Genomic DNA, 19,878 nt, shown 5'->3' on the forward strand with positions numbered 1-19,878 from the left:
TAATGTGGTGCTGTGATGTTTTCATATTGATGAATAGCTCTCTCCTCTTCAGAGCTTCTCTTAATTAGATAATTTTTGACTAGGATACTGAAAATACTTTGATTTTATTGGAACTATGGCTAATGCTTTGTGGGGAAAATATAGGCCATTTATATCTGTAAAAGTTCAGCAATGCTTTTTTTAATATGAATTCAAAGCAAAAACCTGGAGCTGTATTAATGTTATGCATTATCTTTTAAGCATGGACACTAAACTTATTTGGAAGCTGTTGCCAATATTTGAAGGGCTCTTAGAACTAGGAAAGAGGGCCATCTTCCTTTATCACTCCTGGAAAATAACATGAGAGCAAAAAGCATAAATGCTATCAAATAAAAAGTAAGAATTTCTTAACTTTGAAAGTTGTTTATAACAGGAATGAGCAGAGGTTATCCAATTCCATTCTCAGGAAATTGCAAGGAAAGAATTCTTTGGGTGTCTGAACTTTTCAAGGATTTATTACTTTTTTCTTGTACCACTTATCACAATTGTAATTAACTGTGTGTGCTGTTATCCGTTTATGCCACGTATCTCCTCCTTAGCCCCTTGTAGGCAGGGTCCTTACTGAGTCCTTCTTGGTTGTATCCCCAGCACCCAGCCTTGTGCCTGTTAACACCAAGTAGGTACTCAGTACTTTGGAGAGAGGAAGGAGTTTAGTTTTTGTTGTTAGGTGCCATCGAGTCAGTTCCAACTCATAGCAACCCTATGTACAACTGAACGAAACGCTGCCCAGTCTTGTGCCATCCTCATAATCATTGCTATGTTGAGCCCATTCTTGCAGCCACTCATGGAGAGTCTTCCTCTTTTTTGCTGACCCTTTACTTAACATAGGATGATAGCCTTCCCCAGGGACTGATCCCTCCTGATAACATGTCCAAAGTATGTAAGGCGTGGTCTCGCCATCCTCGCTTCTAAGGAGCATTCTAGCTGTATTTCTTCCAAGGCAGATTTGTTCATTCTTTTGGCAGTCCATCATATACTCCATATTCTTCACCAGCACCGTAATTTAAAAGCATCAATTCTTCCATCTAAAAGCAGCAAGAGACAAGTGAAGATCCTTTCTAATCCTAGTTTTCTCGTGTTAGTCAAATTTTACATATAACGTTATAAACAAGTTTTCTAGAGTTGTTTTTAACTGAAGTCTTCCATTAAGGGCTCTATTTCTTATTTTTCTTTTCTACTTTTTTTCATTTCTTTTCAAGTATTTGACCCAAGACAGTTCCAGGAACAAAACACTCAGTGCCAGCAAAAGGGAAAGGAACACACCTACAGTGATAAGTGCACTTTAGAAAAAAAAATGAATTAGAAAAAAATATGAAACTATTACCACCCCCTGTCTAATGACAGCCCATTGTATTAGCAGCAGTCCCGTGTGCTTTAACAAATGTTTTCAATACCTCATATGGCATATCATCCTCATGGCTTTCCTGTTGTGAAATGGTTTTTATCCTAGTTTACACGCAAGATGTCCGGGGTTGGTAGTGGCTACAGCTACAGGCTACAGCTGGGACTGGAGTCAGGTGTCCTGATCCTTAACCCCAGAGGCTCCACTCCTTCCCCTGTGAGCTATGGAGAGGTCACATTGTGCCTACAGGAAGCATGGAACAGAGATGCCTTGTGGGGTGGCCCCATTCCCATCAAAGAGACCAGGGGAGAGCAAAGGTGCTGTACCTGCTTCCCACCAGACACCTGTATTTAACATCCATACCGTTGATCCATCATGCAGGTCAGCAACTCTAGGAAAAATACTTTTATTAAAACTAAATGCATGTGTAGAAGAGAGGAAAATCAGTGTGATCTCCTTAATTTCGGTGGAATGAAGGCAAAGTTAATCTCAATTGAAGAACGTTCTCAAGTAACAGAACAAGTACTTTTAAGAAATGTAGCTCTTTTTCTTTAGTTGCTTTCAGTAGCAAGTAAATTTAACGAGGTTACCTAGTAAATGGAGTCCCTAGTGGTGCAAATGGCTAATGCGCTTGGCTGTTAACTGAAAGTTGGAAGTTCTAGTTCACCCAGAGGTGCCTCAGAAAAAAGTCCTGGCGCATACGTCCAAAAACGGACATTGAAGATCCTGGGAAGTGCAGTTCTACCCTGATGCACTGGGGTCACCGTGAGTCGGAGTGGACTCTACAGCAGCTGATACCTAGTCAGTGTTCTTAAGTGTGTTCTTAAAAGTGGGTAAAATTGAGAATATCATTTGTATATGTAAGAGCTCAAATGTTTAATAACACTTTCAAACAGTAGTCTCTTGAACATTATAGTAATTTCCCCCAACTTCTTTGTACCATCAGAGAAAGAGTAAGGAGCCCTGGTTTCACAGTGGTGATTAAACATTTGGGTGCTAACCAAAAGGCCAGCAGTTTGAATCCACCAACTGCGCCTTGGAAACTCTATGGGGCAGTTGTACTGTGTCCTGTAGGGTCTCTATGAGTTAGAATCAACTTGACAGCAATGGGTTTGGTTTGGTTTTAAGAAAGAGTAAAATCCTGCCTAATATTTGTCTAAATCTTGCCATGTACCCCAGCGTTTTTTGTTTTGCTCTGTTTTTCATTCCTTCGTTAACTCCTTAAACAACTCTACAGAATAGATATTTTACAGAAGAGGTGACTTTGAGGAGAAGTTCATAGCCTGCAACAAGGTCATGCTGTTGCCTTTAAAGTGTAGTGGAGGTGGGATATGCTCCCATGTCTCAGACACCGTAGACCTTTCCATGCTTTCTCTATTGGCTGCCCTGCCTCCAAGGACAGTCCGACTGGAAGTAATGACTTTTTATAATAAACACCTTAGCCCATCACAAAAGCCACGAGTTTATATTTGTAGAGCTACTTTTTCCAAAAATAATGATGGTGATAATAGTAAGAACTTATGTGCCAGTCAGTAGTGTAAGCACTTTACGTGTCTAGACTCTTTTATTCCTCCCAAGAACCTTTTGCGAAAATTGCTATTGTTATCATTCCTTTTTCAGGAACTGGGCGGGAGCAAATTTCTTGGAAACGCTGGTAGTATAGTGGTTAAGAACTACAGCTGCTAACCAAAAGGTCGGCAGTTCGAATCCACCAGTAGCTCTTTGAAAACCCCTTGGGGCAGTTTTACTCTGTCGTATAGGGTTATCATGAGTCAGAATCAACTCGACGGCAGTGGGTTTGGTTTTGGAGCCCTGGTAGAGTAATGGTTAAGAGCTACAGCTGCTAACCAAAAGGTTGGCAGTTTGAATCCACCAGCCACTCCTCGGAAACCCCATGGGGCAGTTCTATTATGTCCTATAGGGTTGCTATGAGTTGGAACTGACTCAGTGGCACTGGGTTTGGTTTTTGGTTTGTTTTGAAGCAGAGAGGTTATACAACTTGTCTTGATCGCACAGCTAGATAGCAGGAGATTAGAACCTACTATCTACCTACAGAGGGGCCCTGGTGGTGCATTGGTTACAGCTCTTGGCTGTAGGCAGTTTGAACCCACCAGCCTCTCCGTGGGAGAAAGATATGGCAGTCTGCTTCAATAAAGATTACAGCCTTAGAAACCCAATGGGGCAGTTTTACTCTGTCCTGTAGGGTTGCTGTGAGTCAAAGTCAACTCGGTAGCAATGGGTTTGGTTTGGATTTTTATCTACCTACTGACCTACGCTCTTACCTTCCTCTGCCTTCTTCCCTCCCTTTTTTGGCAGGCTTATATGGTTAAATTTGCACTCACTTAAAATGCATGGGGGATCCAACTCTGCTGTAGTCATTGAAAGGCCATTCAGTACAGCACTGTCCATAGAAATAGGATGTGAGCCCAAAATGCAAGCCATGTATGGAATTTTAAATTTTCTGGTAGTCACGTTAAAAAGGAAAAAAGAAACAGGTGAAATTAATTTTATCTAATACATAATATGCAAAATATTTTCATTTCAACATGTAACTGATATTAATGAGATAGCTTTCCTTTATTCATACTCTGTCTTTGAAAGCTGGTATGTCTTTTACTCTCAGGGCACACCCTGTTTAAGAGCAGCAGGCTGCTCAGTAACCCCATGTGGCTGGTGGCCACTGGATTGAACAGCATAGGCCTGTGTAAGACTAAGAGTTGGACTCTACAATCTGAATTTTCATGTTTGTTTTGCTGGTAGATCTCAGGATATCAGGTGTTGAAAGTGACTTAAAATTTGCAGCCACCCCCACCCCCTCAGCGAAGAATCTCTCTCCTCCCTTCCTGGTTCATTTTTTGGCATAGCACTGATCATCATCTAACACACAATATAAATTCATTTATCCTTCTTATTTTTCTAGAATGTTAGCTCTATGAGGACAGAGGTTTTTTTATTCTGTTTTGCTTTTTTTTTTTTTTTTTTTTGGTGAAAATATGCACAAGGAAACATACACCAAGTCAACAATTTTTACATGTACAGTTTGTTGACAATTGTTATATACCTTACACTGTGCCACCATTCTTACTGTCTTCACCCATGTCATTTAACCATCGTTAACTTACTCTCTGCCCCCTTAAAGTTGTCTTCTGTGCTTTAGAGTTACTGTTGTCATTTTGACCTCATATATTTAATTCTTTAAAAGAGCACAATGCTCAAGACAGACATTCTTTATTTATTGAGCTAGATTCTTGTTTAGTTTAAAGATGACATCATGCAATAGCTTTGGTTCCAGGTTTAAAATTTGTTTCCCTGCAATGGGTTTGTGGATTTCTCCAGTCTCCATGTGTCTAGTAAGTCTAGTTTTCAATCATAATTTGAAGTTCCTTTCCACAGTTTTCCTCCTTTTGATCAAAATCTATCTCCTAGCTGAGACAGAGGTTTTGTCTTTCAGTAACTGCTATACCCTCAATGCCAAGAAAAGTGCCTAGCACAGGTTTGGTCCTCGAAAAATACTGATTGAATAAACAGATCAGTTTATAGCACAGAGTTACCAGGCTGTTTATAGTAGAAAGAACAACAGTAAACTGGTAAGCTGGCTTACAAACATCATACAGATCTGTATCTGATTAATGAACAATGTAGGGCAAAAACTAGCCACTTAAAAATGACACGATTAGAAGAATTAAATTAGGAATCTGCGCCCTCATCACAGGGAGGTTGAAGGGGGCACTGACTGTGGGCCAAAGAAGCCAGAAGTTATAGATAGCAATTGCCCTAACAGTGTATAGTAATCTAACCTGTTTTAATTGCTTCTGTAGTTCAGCATGTTGCTTGGTTTTGACTCAGTTTTCTTCCATCTTTGGGAATTCTTCAAATTCTCCATTGGCTGGAAACGTTTGAAAAATAAAGGCATTTTAAAACTTCGATGGCACTGGGTTTTTTTTAATGTATGACATAAAACAAATGGCGTTTCTAATGGCCTTTCTTTCTTGGGAGTTATTTGCATGTGTTTCATGAGAACAGATAGCTCATTTTGGGAATTTGAAATTTCTCGAAAGGAATTTTTTGAGGGGAGGGGAGTTTATAAAATACCACCATTTGGATGAATTAGCTTGGTTTCCTTTTGATTACTAATTAAGAAGTGTTGCCACATCAACTAGTTTTCTTCTTTGGTTTATCACTAAATATCAAAACCTTCTGTCATCAATTCCAGCTCATAGTGAATCTATGGGTTCTACTCTGGGTAGGTTTTCCATAGGGTTTCCAGGGCTAATCACTAACTATACTATTTATATAATAGTGAGATCCTCTTTATTTAAAATCTAGGATTTAAAATGGCAGTGAAACCTCATTTTCCTAATTATGCTTTTCTTAAAAATCCCATACCTTGTTGATGCAAATCAGCTATTATTTTCAAAGAAGAAACAATTTGTTGTTTAGAGAATTTCTTGTAGGCAAAAATGGCGGTAATACATCTAATAGCTGTCCTTGCTTTCTCCTGAAAATTGTGTATCATATTGTGATTCAAGATGAAGGAGGGGAGATTGCTCCTTAGAGCTTGCTCTTGGCCTGTCATCTTTTGCATAAATTTGGTGCCTCGGCTGATTGGCTGATTGTGGATTCAGAAATGTGGAGATGCCTAAACAAAAAGTAGCGTGGAATGAGGTGGCGAAGTCTTTGTGAGGTGAGGTGAGGATCTTTCTCGGCACTCTGGTTGCCAGGTTCCCAGGTCTAGCCTCCTGTGCTCTCATTTCCAGAGGCTCAGTTGAGCAGGATAGAGATGCCTTCCCAGAGGGCCATGGTGCTTATGAGGAGACGTTTCAGCGTGGCAGTCCTTACGTCATTAGGAGGTGTTTGCCATCTGGGTGACATTTTAATTTAGCACTCCATTGTCAGACCGTAGTGATAAATATTAAATAAATAAAGTCTTTTTTTCTGCTTAAGAATTTCTGTGATGGTAACAAATGCAGACACTGAGTATATTAAAAACGGCTTGGGTAATGAAAATGATTTTTGTTATCAGTGAATAATTTCTTTCTAATGTATCTAAGGTAACAAGTATCAATCATAAAATTGTTATGTTTCCTTATAAATTTGACTTAAATTTTTCTAAGTGCTTTTTAATTATTGCATGTTACCATGAATTGAGAAGATTAAATAATAGAGCTGAAATTTTGCATTCCTGTAAGCACTGACAACACTGAACAAAATTTGTGTATTAAAAACACGGGATACTCACCCTAATAAGAATCCAACAGATAGTTCACGAACTTTGGGCTGTGTGACTGGGATGATGGGACCTTGGCCTGAAAGTAAAATTTCTATGACCATTTCTGCTTCTGAGTCACCTACTGATTGGGAACAAGGTGATATATACAATCTGGCACAAAAACAAAGAAAAAGACTCATTGTCTTTTTCTTTAGAATACTTGAGAAAATCATATAAATCTCTTAGAATTTTGGGCCTGTAGAACCATATGCGTACATATAGTAAAAACTCATTATTTGAGTAACACTCATTTAGTATTTGTGATCATCTGGATAGGGATCCAATTGAAATTTATTTTTGTACTATATATAAAGAAAAGCCTTGGGTATTTCTAGATGGTCAGTTAAATTATGTAAGAAGATAAGATTTTTTCTGATATCCATGAATTACTTTGATTCTGTCATCTAACTTAATACACTTGAAATGTTAGTTTTAAACTATTCTTATCAATCAATTCTATATCGATTCAACGCACAGTTAGCCTAATTGTATCTAATGTGTGTACAAGAAAGTATTAAGATCTTATTCCCTTTTAAGGACTACTAAGTAATACTAATTCACTTTGGCCTTTTCAAATCTAATCTGGAATGAATGAGGATTCATACTGTTTATTTGCCTCAGTTCTTCTCCCACCACCTTGCTAGCCACAGGAGAAAAGAACCACACACTATATAATGTGTGTTCACACTAATTGGTTAGCTTATATCCATGTTGACAGAGTAATTCCTATGTACCAAGTGATGTTTGGGGGGTATAATAAACAGGGTGGTGGGCTTAGCCTTCTAGAGGAAAATGAAGGCATTATTACTCGTGTCTGATGGGCATTGTACATGCTCTAAAGCTCTGAGTGTACCTTCAGTTAGCTGAATGCTGAGGAAACATCTGTGTCATGCAGTAGTTCCATGCGTGTTCAGGTAACTCACCAGCTAAGCACAAAGTCAAAGGAGGACACAAGCAGCATCTTGTACACCAGCGGCAACTCAATGGCAATGCTTGCAACACTCTCAGAACTGACGCTGCACTCATTGTTCACCCAAAGGAGAGGACTAGGTCTCTGTCAACCCCGACAAATCATGGGGATGTTTAAGGGCTTAGTTCTCTGTCCTCTAAAATTGGTTCCACATCTGCATTCCTTTAACATCTTCCCTAATTTAGCCGAGCTTAACTCTTTCTTTTTTTTTAAACTCTAAGAGGAGCCCTGGTGGTACAGTGGTTAAGAGCTCGGCTACTAACCAAAATGTCAGCAGTTCGAATCCACCAGCCTCTCCTTGGAAACTCTATGAGGCAATTCTACTCTGTCCTGTAGAATCGCTATGAGTTGGAATCGACTTGAGGGCAATGGATTTGGTTTTTTTTTTTTGCTTGTTGGTTGGTTTGGAAAAAAAAAAAAAACTCTAAGGAAGCCGTAATAATTGTTACTCCACTTACAAAGACTGCTGACTGAGCACTGCCCTGCTGCCATCTGCCTTTGGCTTTCTACCCCTTCAATTAGCAGCACCAAGGAGCCCTGGTGGCGCAGTGGTTAAGTGCTCAGCTACTAAACAAAAGGTCAGTGGTTGGAACCCACTAGTAGATCTGCAGGAGTTAGATGTGTCAGTCTGTGAAGATTACAGCCTTGGAAACCCTATGGAACACTTCTGTTCTGTCCTAGAGGGTTGCCATGACTTGGAATCGACAGCAAGTGGGGTATCTCCAGCACAGAATGATTTTTTAGCCTCTGCTGAGGTGTCCTGTGACCTAACTAGAGATACCTCACCTTGGTCTAGCTACATCTCTTTGTCAGTGAGTCATCCATCCTTTCTCTCCCTTTTTTTTTTTTTTTCTGCAGAACAACCTGTCAGTACTCAGTCAAAATAAGTACATGGTACACCCTATGACCTTGCAATTTCACTCTTGCTTATGCATACCAAAGAAATGACAACTCAGGGTCATCAGGAGTCATGCACAAGTATGTTCATCGCAGATTTATTGGTGATAGAGAATTGGAGGCCATCCGAAAGCCCCTCACTGTGGAAATCGATAGAGCACGTGGTGGGCAGTTAGAAACAGTGCACTAGATGTACAAACAGCAACAGCGCAGAGTGAGAAAGTAAGAAACAGCACAATGCGTAAATGCATGCATCCAAACAGCCATACATCTTTTCAGTCGCACGTATGAAAAGAAAGATGCACATGAAAGACATTGGAATGATTGCTAATGGGAGGAGAACAAAGAAATAAGTAGAAATAAGAAAAGAACGTTCCATGGACAAAATAACAGTGTGCTAAGCTGAAGAATCTGATGAACTCAGTCCTCTGCACCTGAATTCTTAAACACACACACACCCCGTAGTCTTCAGTCATACAAGACTCTTCTGCATTTGACACATTTGATCATTCCCTCTGTGAAAAACTCCTCTCCCTTGGATTCCTTTACAGCTCTCTCACATAGTTTTTCTTCCACCTCTTTGGCAACCCTTTTCAGTTTGCTTTGCTGCCTCCCCCTTGTGCTTTATGCAGTCTCTGAGTGATTTCACCCACTTTATCCTCATCATTTCAACGACGACCTCCAACCTTTATCTGTGGCTCAGTCCTACCTCTCAGCTGTCAGCAACATCTCCCACCCTCCCAATATAGTTAACTATCCAGTCCCGCCAGTATTAGGTCTTTTTTTTTTTTTTCTCATCTCCTCCCATTCCTAATGCTACCACCCCTCATCATCTCTTGCCTAAACTGTATCAACTGCTTTCTAACTAGTCTCCCTATCGCCATTCTTGTCACCCTCCCGGCCCATCCTCTATGTTGCCACCAGAGAGCTTTCTAAAATACTCTTTAGTCCAAGGCTAATTCTCAACTGACTTTCGGTTGCCCACACTGGATTAACTGAAGCTCTTTCCACTTATTCTTCCATTCTTATTTCTTAATATGTCCTCAGATATGACATTTCACCACTACTGAGCTGTTTGTTATTCCCTGCAAATGGCATGTTATTGCTGCTACCTGGCTTTCTCCCAGCTCTTTAGCTTGCTAATGTCTCCTCATCTCAGGCTGAATTCAGTGTCTCCACCTCCAGGTGACCATGGCTCTACCACTGTCTTACAGCCATCAGTTTATTCTCTGTCTCCTGTACACTAGTGTTAACTTCCTCCAGGTAATGATGGTGTTGTACTCCTATTTTCACCCCTAATATCTTGTTACAGCCTACTTGGCAGTCCACTCCTAAGTACTTGTTAAAGGAATGAAAATATCATTTTGTAGTCTTTTTGATGCAGGTCTTTGCCCAATACCCAAAAGAAAGCCAAAAAACCAAACCCATTGCCATCGAGTCAGTTCTGACAGCAACCCTGTAGGACAAAGTAGAATTGCCCTGTGGGGTTTCCAAGGCTGTAATCTTTGTGGAAGCAGACTGCCACATCTTTCTCCTGCAGAGCAGCTGGTGAGTTCAAACAGCCAAACTTTTGGTTAGCAGCTGAGCGCTTAACCACTGCACCACTAGGGCTCCTTACTCAAAAAGAGGGCAGAGATTTATTTTTTCTTGTCATATGTTCTCTCACGATACAAATTCTAGCATTTTATCTAATTGTATACCACTATTTATTGTATCTTCTTTATTGTAACTAACCCCAATTGATATTTTTATCTTTCCTTTTTCTAGATTATTCTCCAAGTTTGTTTAATGTGTACTATAATCTAGAAAAAGGAAAGATAAAAATATCAATTGGGGTTAGTTACAATAAAGAAGATACAATAAAACAGAATTGTTTTAACTTCCTTATAAAACATGGCATGCTCCATTTTAGCTACTTCATTTTCTACATAGACTTGTCAGCCAACTATTTATGCTAGGAAAAAAGAAATGTTTCACACCAAGTGATGCTGTGAAAGCTCCATGCATCGTCTTGATTCACAAGGAATGTTGAAAGAAAAAGATTCATAAAATAAGAACATGAGGCAACTGCACAAGATAATGCATCAAGAACACTTAATTGAAAATACACCACATTCCACAGGATCTGGGAAAATTATCTTACACTCTTCCAAAAACTTCTGTGAATATTTGTCTTCTTTAAAAGGTCTTCATGTGAAGAGATGTAGAGAGAATGTAAGCACCCCCTGAGAAAGCGAAACATTTGTATAATGTCTATTTGATGTGCTTCTTACCAGGAGTTATTCCCTAGGCCATGGTCTGTAACACTCTGAACAGCTCTTGCTAGACTCTTACCGCCTTGCTCTGAAGATTCATGGAAATCTCATTACAAGTGTTCAGCACCTGTTCCCTAAAAGGTCTCAAAAAGGATGTCAGTTTGCTCAGCTCACTTGACAGTGGGTCATGTATTTGTTGGGTTTTTTGTTTGTTTGTTTGACTTCTATATGGAATGTGATTCACAGATAAATGGCATCTTGAAATAATAAGCTTTCTTCCTTTCATGAGCAATTTTGTGGAATTTATCATTCTCCAAAGCCAGAGTTTGAAAGCAACTGATGGTGACCCTCCTCGTTTATTTACTAACATGTGTCAGCAGGTAAACCAGGTGACATACAGCAATGTGTCTCCTGCAGCACCTTGTTAATCCGAGTAGTTTAGATGTATTAAAAAGTCTTTTCCAATTGGACAAAACCACAGTAATACAAACTGACAGATTCTTATTTCTCAACAGTGTTTGTAAGCACTCAAAGCCTGCACAGATGAAATAGTCTTAGAAATTAGAGAAGCTTCGTTACTGTAAAGCCATAGCTAAGCAGCCTGTATAACTTCAAGAACTAAATCAAAAGACCTAATTGAAGGTATTTGTAACACCAGATTTTTTTTTTAATTTCAAAAGGGAAGCCTATAAAATAGCCCAGAGGCTTCAGCACATACGTACATATTCATAGCGGCTGGCCGATGCAGGGTGTTAAAACTGCAGAAATATGCCAGATGGCACTAAACCCAACCTACGCTCCACACCTGGGCTTTACATTCATCCAGCTAAGAGACTTTCTCCAAGCCTTCACGTCAAATATATTTTCACTACTAATGCAAGAGTTGGCTGCCCTAGCAGATCTGTGCCAAAGCAAACAAAGACGCACATACAGACATCAAGATCTTTTGAGTAATTTCTTAACACCCAAGGCTGTAAGTCTTTCCCACAGTATCTTTCATATTCTAGTTGCTGTCTCCAGGAAGATTCTCCTTACTTCTCCCTCAGCTTGCCTCCCAGCTGGCAAGCCTCTGGAGTCCTTTTTACATCTCCCGTTGCCCAGTCCTGAACAGACCTTCATCCCATTGCCTCACTAGACCCTGTGGTGCCTGAATCCCCCATTGTTCCTAGGCAGATTTTCTCCTGGAGAGTGGTAAAGAGTGAAAGGGGCTGAAGGAGCAGGAGAGGGTATGAGAGTGTACACGTGGTGGTGCTCCTTTTATGTACGAACATAGTAAATGACAATGAAGAGGCTGTTTAGGTAAATATAATTAGAAGACAAGAAGGAGTAATCATTAAATTAAAGATGCTGTGTTGTTTCTGTGTGCTGTCAAGTCAATTCCAAATGATAGCAAGCCTATAGGACAGAGTAGAGCTGACCCATTGGGCTTCCTAGGCTAAAATCTTTATGGGAGCTGATCACCAGACCTTTTCTACCTTGGAGCCTCTGGTGAGTTTGAACCACTGACCTTTCCATTAGCAGCCAGGTGCTTAACCATTGTGCCACCAGGGTTCCTTAAAGATGCTATAGCACTTAATTATATAATAATTGAATATTGGCATGGCAGTCACCATTATTGAGATTGTTTGGATGAACTTCTAAATCTAGATTATATTCAAGGGAAATGAATAGAATGTATATAAAAAGAGCAGTAAAGCCAGGGAAAGGACCACTTATTAATTTCAGCTATTGCATGTACATGTGTGTACACATACTTATGTATACACATGACATGGCTAAAGACCAGTCTTTAGAAAAACCTGTTATACAATTAGCTAGCAAAATTACCAGTTACAAAATTGTATGCTGTCATTAGACTCCTACAACATAGTTTTAGCTAGAGCTACCTACAGCAAACTGAGTAGATAGCGTAGAAAACTTTCTTCTTCAAGCCTTCATAGCCCTTGAATACAGAAACACTGTAAAACTTCAGGTTTCTCTGCTTCACAAACGATACTCAAACCAAAGCAGATATGTGTTTCTCAGCTCATGTGAGTGACATAGTTTATCAAAGTCTATGACAAAGGTAAACCAAATATTAAATTTTTTATTGTACTTTAGATGAGAATTTACAGAGCAAATTAGTCTCTTGTTAAACAATTAATATACATATTGTTTTTTGACATTGGTTGCCAACCCCACGACATGTCGACACTCTCCCCTTCTCGACTTTGGGTTCCCCATTTCCACCCATGCAGCCTTCCTGTCCTCTCCTGCCTTCTAGTCCTTGCCCTTGGGCTGGTGTACCCATTTAGTCTCGTATCTTACTTGATGTGGTTGAACTATGTGTATTATAGTTTGTTTTATGGGTCTGTCTAATCTTTGGCTGAAGGGCGAACCTCAGGATTGACTTCATTACTGAGCTAAAAGAGTGTCCAGAGTCCATACTCTTGGGGTATCTCAGTAAGTCTGGCCTTTTTTTTTTTTTGTGAGTTAGAATTTTGTTCTACATTTTTCTCCAGCTCTGTCAGAGCAATTGGTGGTGGTAGCTGGCACCATTTAGTTGTGCTGGACTAATAGCTGGTGTGGTGGCTGTGGTAGTTGTGGTCTATTAGTCCTTTGGATTAATCTTTCCCTCTTCATTCTCTCTTGCTCCAGCCATGGTGGAACCAATAGAGTGTCTTAGATGGCTGCTGACAAGTTTTTAAGACCCCAGATGCTACTTGCCAAAGTAAGATGTAGAACATTTTCTTTATAACCTATGTTATGCCAGTTGAGCTAGATGTCCCCCCAAGACCATGGTCCTCAGCCCTCAGCCCAGTAATTTGGTCCCTCAGGGAATTTGGATGTGCCTATGAAGCTTCTCTGGATTTGCCTTGGTCAGGCTGTGCTGACTTCCCCAGTACTGTGTACCCTTACACTTCACCAAATTTACCACTTATCTATTGCCTAGTTAGTATTTTTCCCTCCCCACTCCTTCCCTCCCTCGTAACCATCAAAGATTGTTTCCTTCTGTGTGTAAACCTTTTCATGAGTTTCTATAATAGTTGTCTCATACAGGATTTGTCCTTTTTTGATTGACTTATTTCACTCAGCATAATGCCCTCTAGATTCATCTATGTTGTGAGATGTTTGTAATTGTTCTTTATTGTTGCATAGTATTCCATTGTGTATATGTATCATAATTTGCTTCTCCATTCATCTGTTGATTGTTTCCATCTTTTTGGTATTGTGAATAATGCTGCAATGAACATGGGTGTGCATATGTCTGTTCATGTGATGGCTCTTTTATTTCTCTAGGATATATTCCTAGGAGTGGGATTGCCGGATCATATGGTATTTCTATTTCTAGCTTTTTTAGGAAGTGCCATATCGTTTTCCAAAATAGTTGCACCATTTTGCATTCCCACCAGCAGTGCGTAAGGGTTCCAACCTCCCCACAGTCTCTCTAACATTTGTTATTTTCTGGGTTTTTTTTTTTTTTTTTTTTTTTTTTGTGCCTATAATGTCAGAGAGAGATGGTATCTCATTGTAGTTTTGATGTGCGTTTCTCTAATGGGCTAGTGATCGTGAGTGTTTTCTCATGTGTCTGTTAGTCACCTGAGTATCTTCTTTGGTGAAGTGTCTATCACATCCTTTGCCCATTTTTTAATTGGATTATTTGCCTTTTTGTTGTGGAGGTGTTGGATTTTCCTATAGATTTTAGAGATTATTATACCTTTGTCAGATTTGTCATAGCCAAAATTTTTTTCCCAGTCTGTAGGTTCTCTTTTTACTCTTTTGGTGAAGTCCTTTGATGAGCCTTAGTGTTTAATTTTTAGAAGATTCCAGTTATCTAGTTTATCTTCTGATGTTTATGTATTCTTAGTTACAGTTTATATCCTATTTATGCCATGTATTAGGACCTGTAGCATTGACCCTATTTTTTTCTATAGTCTTTATAGTTTTGGTTTTATATTTAGGTATATGTTTCATTTTGAAATTTTTTGTGTGTATTATGTGAGGTATGGGTCCTGTTTCATTATTTTACAGATGGACATCCAGTTTTGCCTGCACTACTTGTTTAAAAGACTGTCTTTTCCCCCATTTAATGGACTTTGGGCCTTTGTCGAAGATCAGGTGACTGTAGGTGGATGGATTTACATCTGGGTTCTCAATTCTTTTCCATAATCAGTGTGCTTGTCATTGTACCAATATCAGGCTGTTTTGACTACTGTAGCTGCATCCTGGGTTCTGAGGTCAGGCAGTGTGAGGCCTATTACTTTATTCTTCTTCAGTAGTGTTTTACTTACCAAGGGCCTCTTTCTTTCATATAAAGTTAATGATTAGTTTTTCCATCTCCTTAAAGAATGCTGTTGGTATTTGGATCAGGATTGCATTGTATCTGTAAATTGCTTTGGGTAGAATTGACATTTTCACAATGATGAATCTACCTATCCATGAGCATGGTTTGTTTTTGCATTTATGTAGGTCTCTTTTGGTTTCTCACAGTAGTGTTTTGAAGTGTTCTTTGTATAGGTTTTTACATCTCTGGTTAGATTTATTCCTGAGTATTTTTTTTTTTTTTTTTATAAATGATATTGCTTTCCTGATTTTCTTTTCATATTTCTCTTTATTGGTGTATAGGAATCCAACTGATTTTCGTATACTTATCTTGTATCTTGCTACTGTGCTGAATCTTTCTATTACTTCCTGTAGTTTTCTCATGTAGTCTTTTGGGTTCTGTACGTACAGCATCATATCACCCACAAATAGGGATAGTTTTACTTGTTCCTTACCAATTTGGATGTCCTTTATTTCTTTTTTCTTGCCATATTGCCCTAGCTAGGACTTCCAGCACAATGTTAAATATGAGTGATAATAAAGAACATCCTTGTCTTGTTCCTGTTCTCAGGGGGAGTGTTTTCAGTCTCTCTCTGTTGTGAATGATGTTGGAAGGAGGAAAAGGAAAGAATGTGATGTGTGGAGCTAAGTGAGTGGTAAGAGAAAGAGAAGCATTAAAAAAGCAAAAAATAAAAGGGAAAAAAAGTAAATAAAATGGTGAGAGAGTGAGAATGGGTGGGTAGGGGTGAGGAAGACCTGGGGAGGCTGTGTGTTTGTGGCTTTCTAGTCAAGCAGTGCAGCCTGTCAAGAAGGAGTGGGGGCAGCATGCAGGGCTAGGTGGGCAGGAGAAAGGAAAGGAAAGAAGAGAAAGAGAATAAATAAAACTAACAACAACAATGAATAAATATGGTGCTGAGGGAGCCAGCTGGTATCTCTCTTGCCAGGTGGTGTGGCCTGGCTCCTCAGTAAGGGGTGGAGGCAGAACAGGGCCTAGGTAGGGGGGAGAAAGAAAAGAGAGAAGGGGAAGGATAAAGAAAAATAAAAAATATGGAGCTGAGGGAGCCAGCTGGTGGGGGTGGCACAGATTTGGGGAAGCTGTGTGCTGGTGGCGCTCTAGCTAAGTGGTACAGCACAGCCTGTCAAAAATGGGCAGGAATGGCACACAGGGCTAGGTGGGCAGGAAAAAGGCAAGGAAGGAAAGGAGAGAGAGAGAGGAAAGGAGAGAGGAAAAAAACTATTTTTTTTTTAATGGCACTGATGGAGCCAGCCAGTGGGGGCAGCACAGAACCAGGGAGGCCATGCCATTGGTTCTCTAGATAAGCAGTGCAGCACAGCTCTTCAAGAATGGGCAGAGTCAGTGCACAGGGCTAGCTGAGCAAGAGATAGGCAAGGAAGGAAGGGAGAGAGAGAGAGAAGAAACAAAAAAAGTGAAACAAACCAAAAAAACATATATATATGGCATTGGGGGAGCCGGCCGTTGGGGGAGGAGCAGACCTGGTGGCAGTGAGCTGGTGTCTGTCCAGCCAAGTGGCCATGCCCCATTGGAAATAAGGGAGGCCACATAGAGGGAAGAAGGGTGGGGGTGGAAAAGCATGTATCCCTGGTTACTGGGTACTCTGTCTCCTGTTGGGAGCTCCATGAAGTTGCCTTCCTGTACTCCCTGTCTGCAGTCTTTGGTGGCTTTAGTCCAAGTTGGCAAATCAATGCTGTGTTAGCTGGTAGGGGACCTCCACTCTATAGCTCTCCTCATTCTCTGTTCTCTGTCAGTTTCTTATTCCATTTGGTGCTTGATCGAGTTCTTTATCCCTTCATTTGATGCTTAAGGTTCCAGGATTGACATTTGTATCTGTTTTACTTAGTTTTTTGGGTCTTTGCTGCAGAGGAATTGCACGGTGATTCTGTCTATACTGCCTTGTTAGCATTGCCCCAGGTATTAAATTTTTGTATGCAGTCTTCATAATCTTTTCTTTGTAATTCATCACCATCATTCCTTACTTTAAGATCTTAAGAATAAAATATGCTTTCATATTCCTTATAAAGAAAGACTCTCAGAGGGTCATGGACAGTTTTCACTCATATGTATCTGACTTTTTATGGCTTGTCACTCATGGATCACCAATTACTGTTGACTTACAGAGATTGCTCAGTTTGGATTCAGCCTGGCTGCCATTGGCCTATACTCCAGTGGCCAGTTATCCTTTGTTCCACAGCTGGCCATTGGTTTAGAAATGAATTTATTGATGTGAAAAGTAATCCGGGTAAAGTAGTTAATGTGACTGTGACCACAGGACAATTATTCCAAAGCACCGTATCATTAGCATGATTAATTCCAAGGAGGTATTAACTGGAACTGTTGCTTTAAATGACAGGGTCATTAAATGAGTTGATCCCAAAGGGAGCCTTGGAATTAGAAGGCCACGGACCTTTTGTTTTCAAACAACTGTGGCATTAGTATTCTCAGGGATTTTAAATGGTTGTTAGGAGTCCATACCATCCTAGATTAGTTATTTTCATTCACACATAGGACTGTCCAGATATCAAAACCCATTGTTGTTGCCTCAGTTCCCACCCATAGCAAACCTATAGGACAGAGTAGAACTGTCCCATTGGGTTTCAAAGCCTGAAATCTTTACAGAAGCAGACTGCCACACTTTTTTCCCTCAAAGTGGCTGGTAAGTTCAAACCACCGACCTTTTGGTTAGCAGCCAAGTGCTTAACCATTTTGTCACCAGGGCACCTTTGTCCAAATATCTACACCACACTAATTCAGATAGTAACATAGAAATGTACAATGTGTTCAAATTCTGCAGAAAAAGCCATTGCCTACTTAAAATGAGGTTTATGTAAAGTATAGCTTAATTCAGGTAAAGGAGGAAATTGTCAAAGTTTACACAGGTCACCATTGTTTTCAATTTGGTTTTCATAAACACTAGTAGTTCTCCAAGTGTGTTCCCCAGACCAGCAGCATCAGCATTACCAGGGAACTTGTTAGAAATGCAGATTCTTGGACCTTACCATTGACTACTGATCCAGAAACTCTGGGGGTAATGCTAAGCAATCTGTGTCTTAAAAAGCCCTCTAGGTGGTTTGGATGTGGGGAAGTTGAGACTGCTGATACATATTGAAGATACTCCATGCACTGATGAAAGCAATATATATTCCAGCACTCATAGAACTGATGTAGGATATGTTAAACCAAGAGAGGGTCAATGATACATTATTCTCTTGCATTAGCTGACAATGCCAGGTCTTGGGGTTGTCACAGATATCGGGGCAAATATAGGCCAGGTTGACCCTCAAGGCGTTGGAGAAGTTTAGAAAACACCTCTCTCCAGATTCTGAGGCAGTCTTCTTAGCAGCAAGTTATATTACTCCCTCTAGGGTACTAAGCCCAGAGAGTTCTCCAGAATCATCTAAACTAGTCACAAGTTCTAAACCAAGTGGCAGTTTGGGCAGGGAGGGGTTGTTTTGTTTAACATTGGAGAAAGTATCTAATTTCCCGCCCCACCACACCCCTTCCCTCCTGGGAAGAGAAGGCCTATGAGTGTTGAGATCTGCCCAGGATCAAGACTATCTGGAGCCTGGTTGTCCTAGGCTCTGACACCATGTCAGTAAGGACAGTTGCGGTGCCTAGAGAAGGAGGATGGGCCAGAAAATCTCAATAAAAATTAGACTTTACAACCAAACCATCAATCTGAATGAGGTGTACAAAGAGAACATTGACACCAGATAAAAGTTAAGGTTCAAATTACGCATGAATATAACAAATGACAATGGGAGTCAGTAAGAACCAGCTTGGTGAATTTCAATATTTTGTGCTTGGCTATAATCCTTCTTCATTTTAGAACATTTTTACTTTTCTATGATAGTGCCCCTGATTCCCCAAAGCCATTCCTTTTAATTTCATCTCTTTATTAGGGAACCAGTAAAAATTCCCTGAGCCAGCTAGGGTGGTATAAAGGGGCTTATGAGTGGACAGAGCTATGTAATATAGAGGAGGTAGCTCAAGCTTTTTCTGATCTCTCTATTCAGAACAAATCACTTATGTGCTCTATAGCATTGTATGTGTGCGTGGTGTAGTTTTTCCTTATATTTCAGCTGGAGTGGGGTGGAGAGGAGGAGGCATTCACTACTTTGGAGGAGAGAACAGAGAAGGGAAATGGAGGAATCCATTCCACTATTTCTTCACCCAGGTCTGAGAGTAGATAAGTTTTGCCAACCAGTAGTCCACAGAGGAAGGACAGCCAGAATGCTCCTTAGAAGTGAGAATGGTGAGACTTCATCTCCCTTATTTTGGACATGTTTTTAGGAAGGACCAATCCCTAGAGAAGAACATCATGCTTGATAGAGGGTCAGCGAAAAAAGAGGGAGACCCTCAGTGAAATGTATTGACACAGTGACTACAACAACGGACTCAAATATAACTACTATTGTGAGGATGGCACAGGACTGGGCAGTGTTTCTTTCTGTTATACATAGGGTCGCTATGAGTCAGAGCTGAATCGATGGCACCTAACAACAAAAACAATTCAAAGAGGAGGCTGGCTGTGTTTGCTGCTGGATGACCTTTTGGGTTCCAAGCAGGAAAAATCAGATGTGCCCTTGGCCCAACATCCTTGTTCTTTTAAACCTTGCCAGATGCGTCCTTATTGCATGGGCTCTCAGAGTGTCCCATGTGACTGCTCCCACATTGCTAATCTCTCTGCTTCTTCCAAATCTCAGTTCTTCCTTTAATTCCCTAAACAGTAGTCATCCTCTCATTTCTTCCTTTTCTTTGCCCATCTTTTTCCCAGGACCTGCAGTT

The 19,878-nt window shown here is 40.2% G+C and overlaps 1 protein-coding gene across 14 annotated transcripts in view; it reads left to right on the forward strand.

Annotated features, from left to right (window-relative positions):
• CADPS2 (calcium dependent secretion activator 2) overlaps positions 1 to 19,878 on the forward strand; it is a 614,350-nt gene that overhangs the window by 472,521 nt on the left and 121,951 nt on the right. The gene's annotated exons all lie outside the window — the stretch shown is intronic.

This window comes from Loxodonta africana, chromosome 8, assembly GCF_030014295.1.
Source record: "Loxodonta africana isolate mLoxAfr1 chromosome 8, mLoxAfr1.hap2, whole genome shotgun sequence".
NCBI lineage: Eukaryota > Metazoa > Chordata > Mammalia > Proboscidea > Elephantidae > Loxodonta > Loxodonta africana.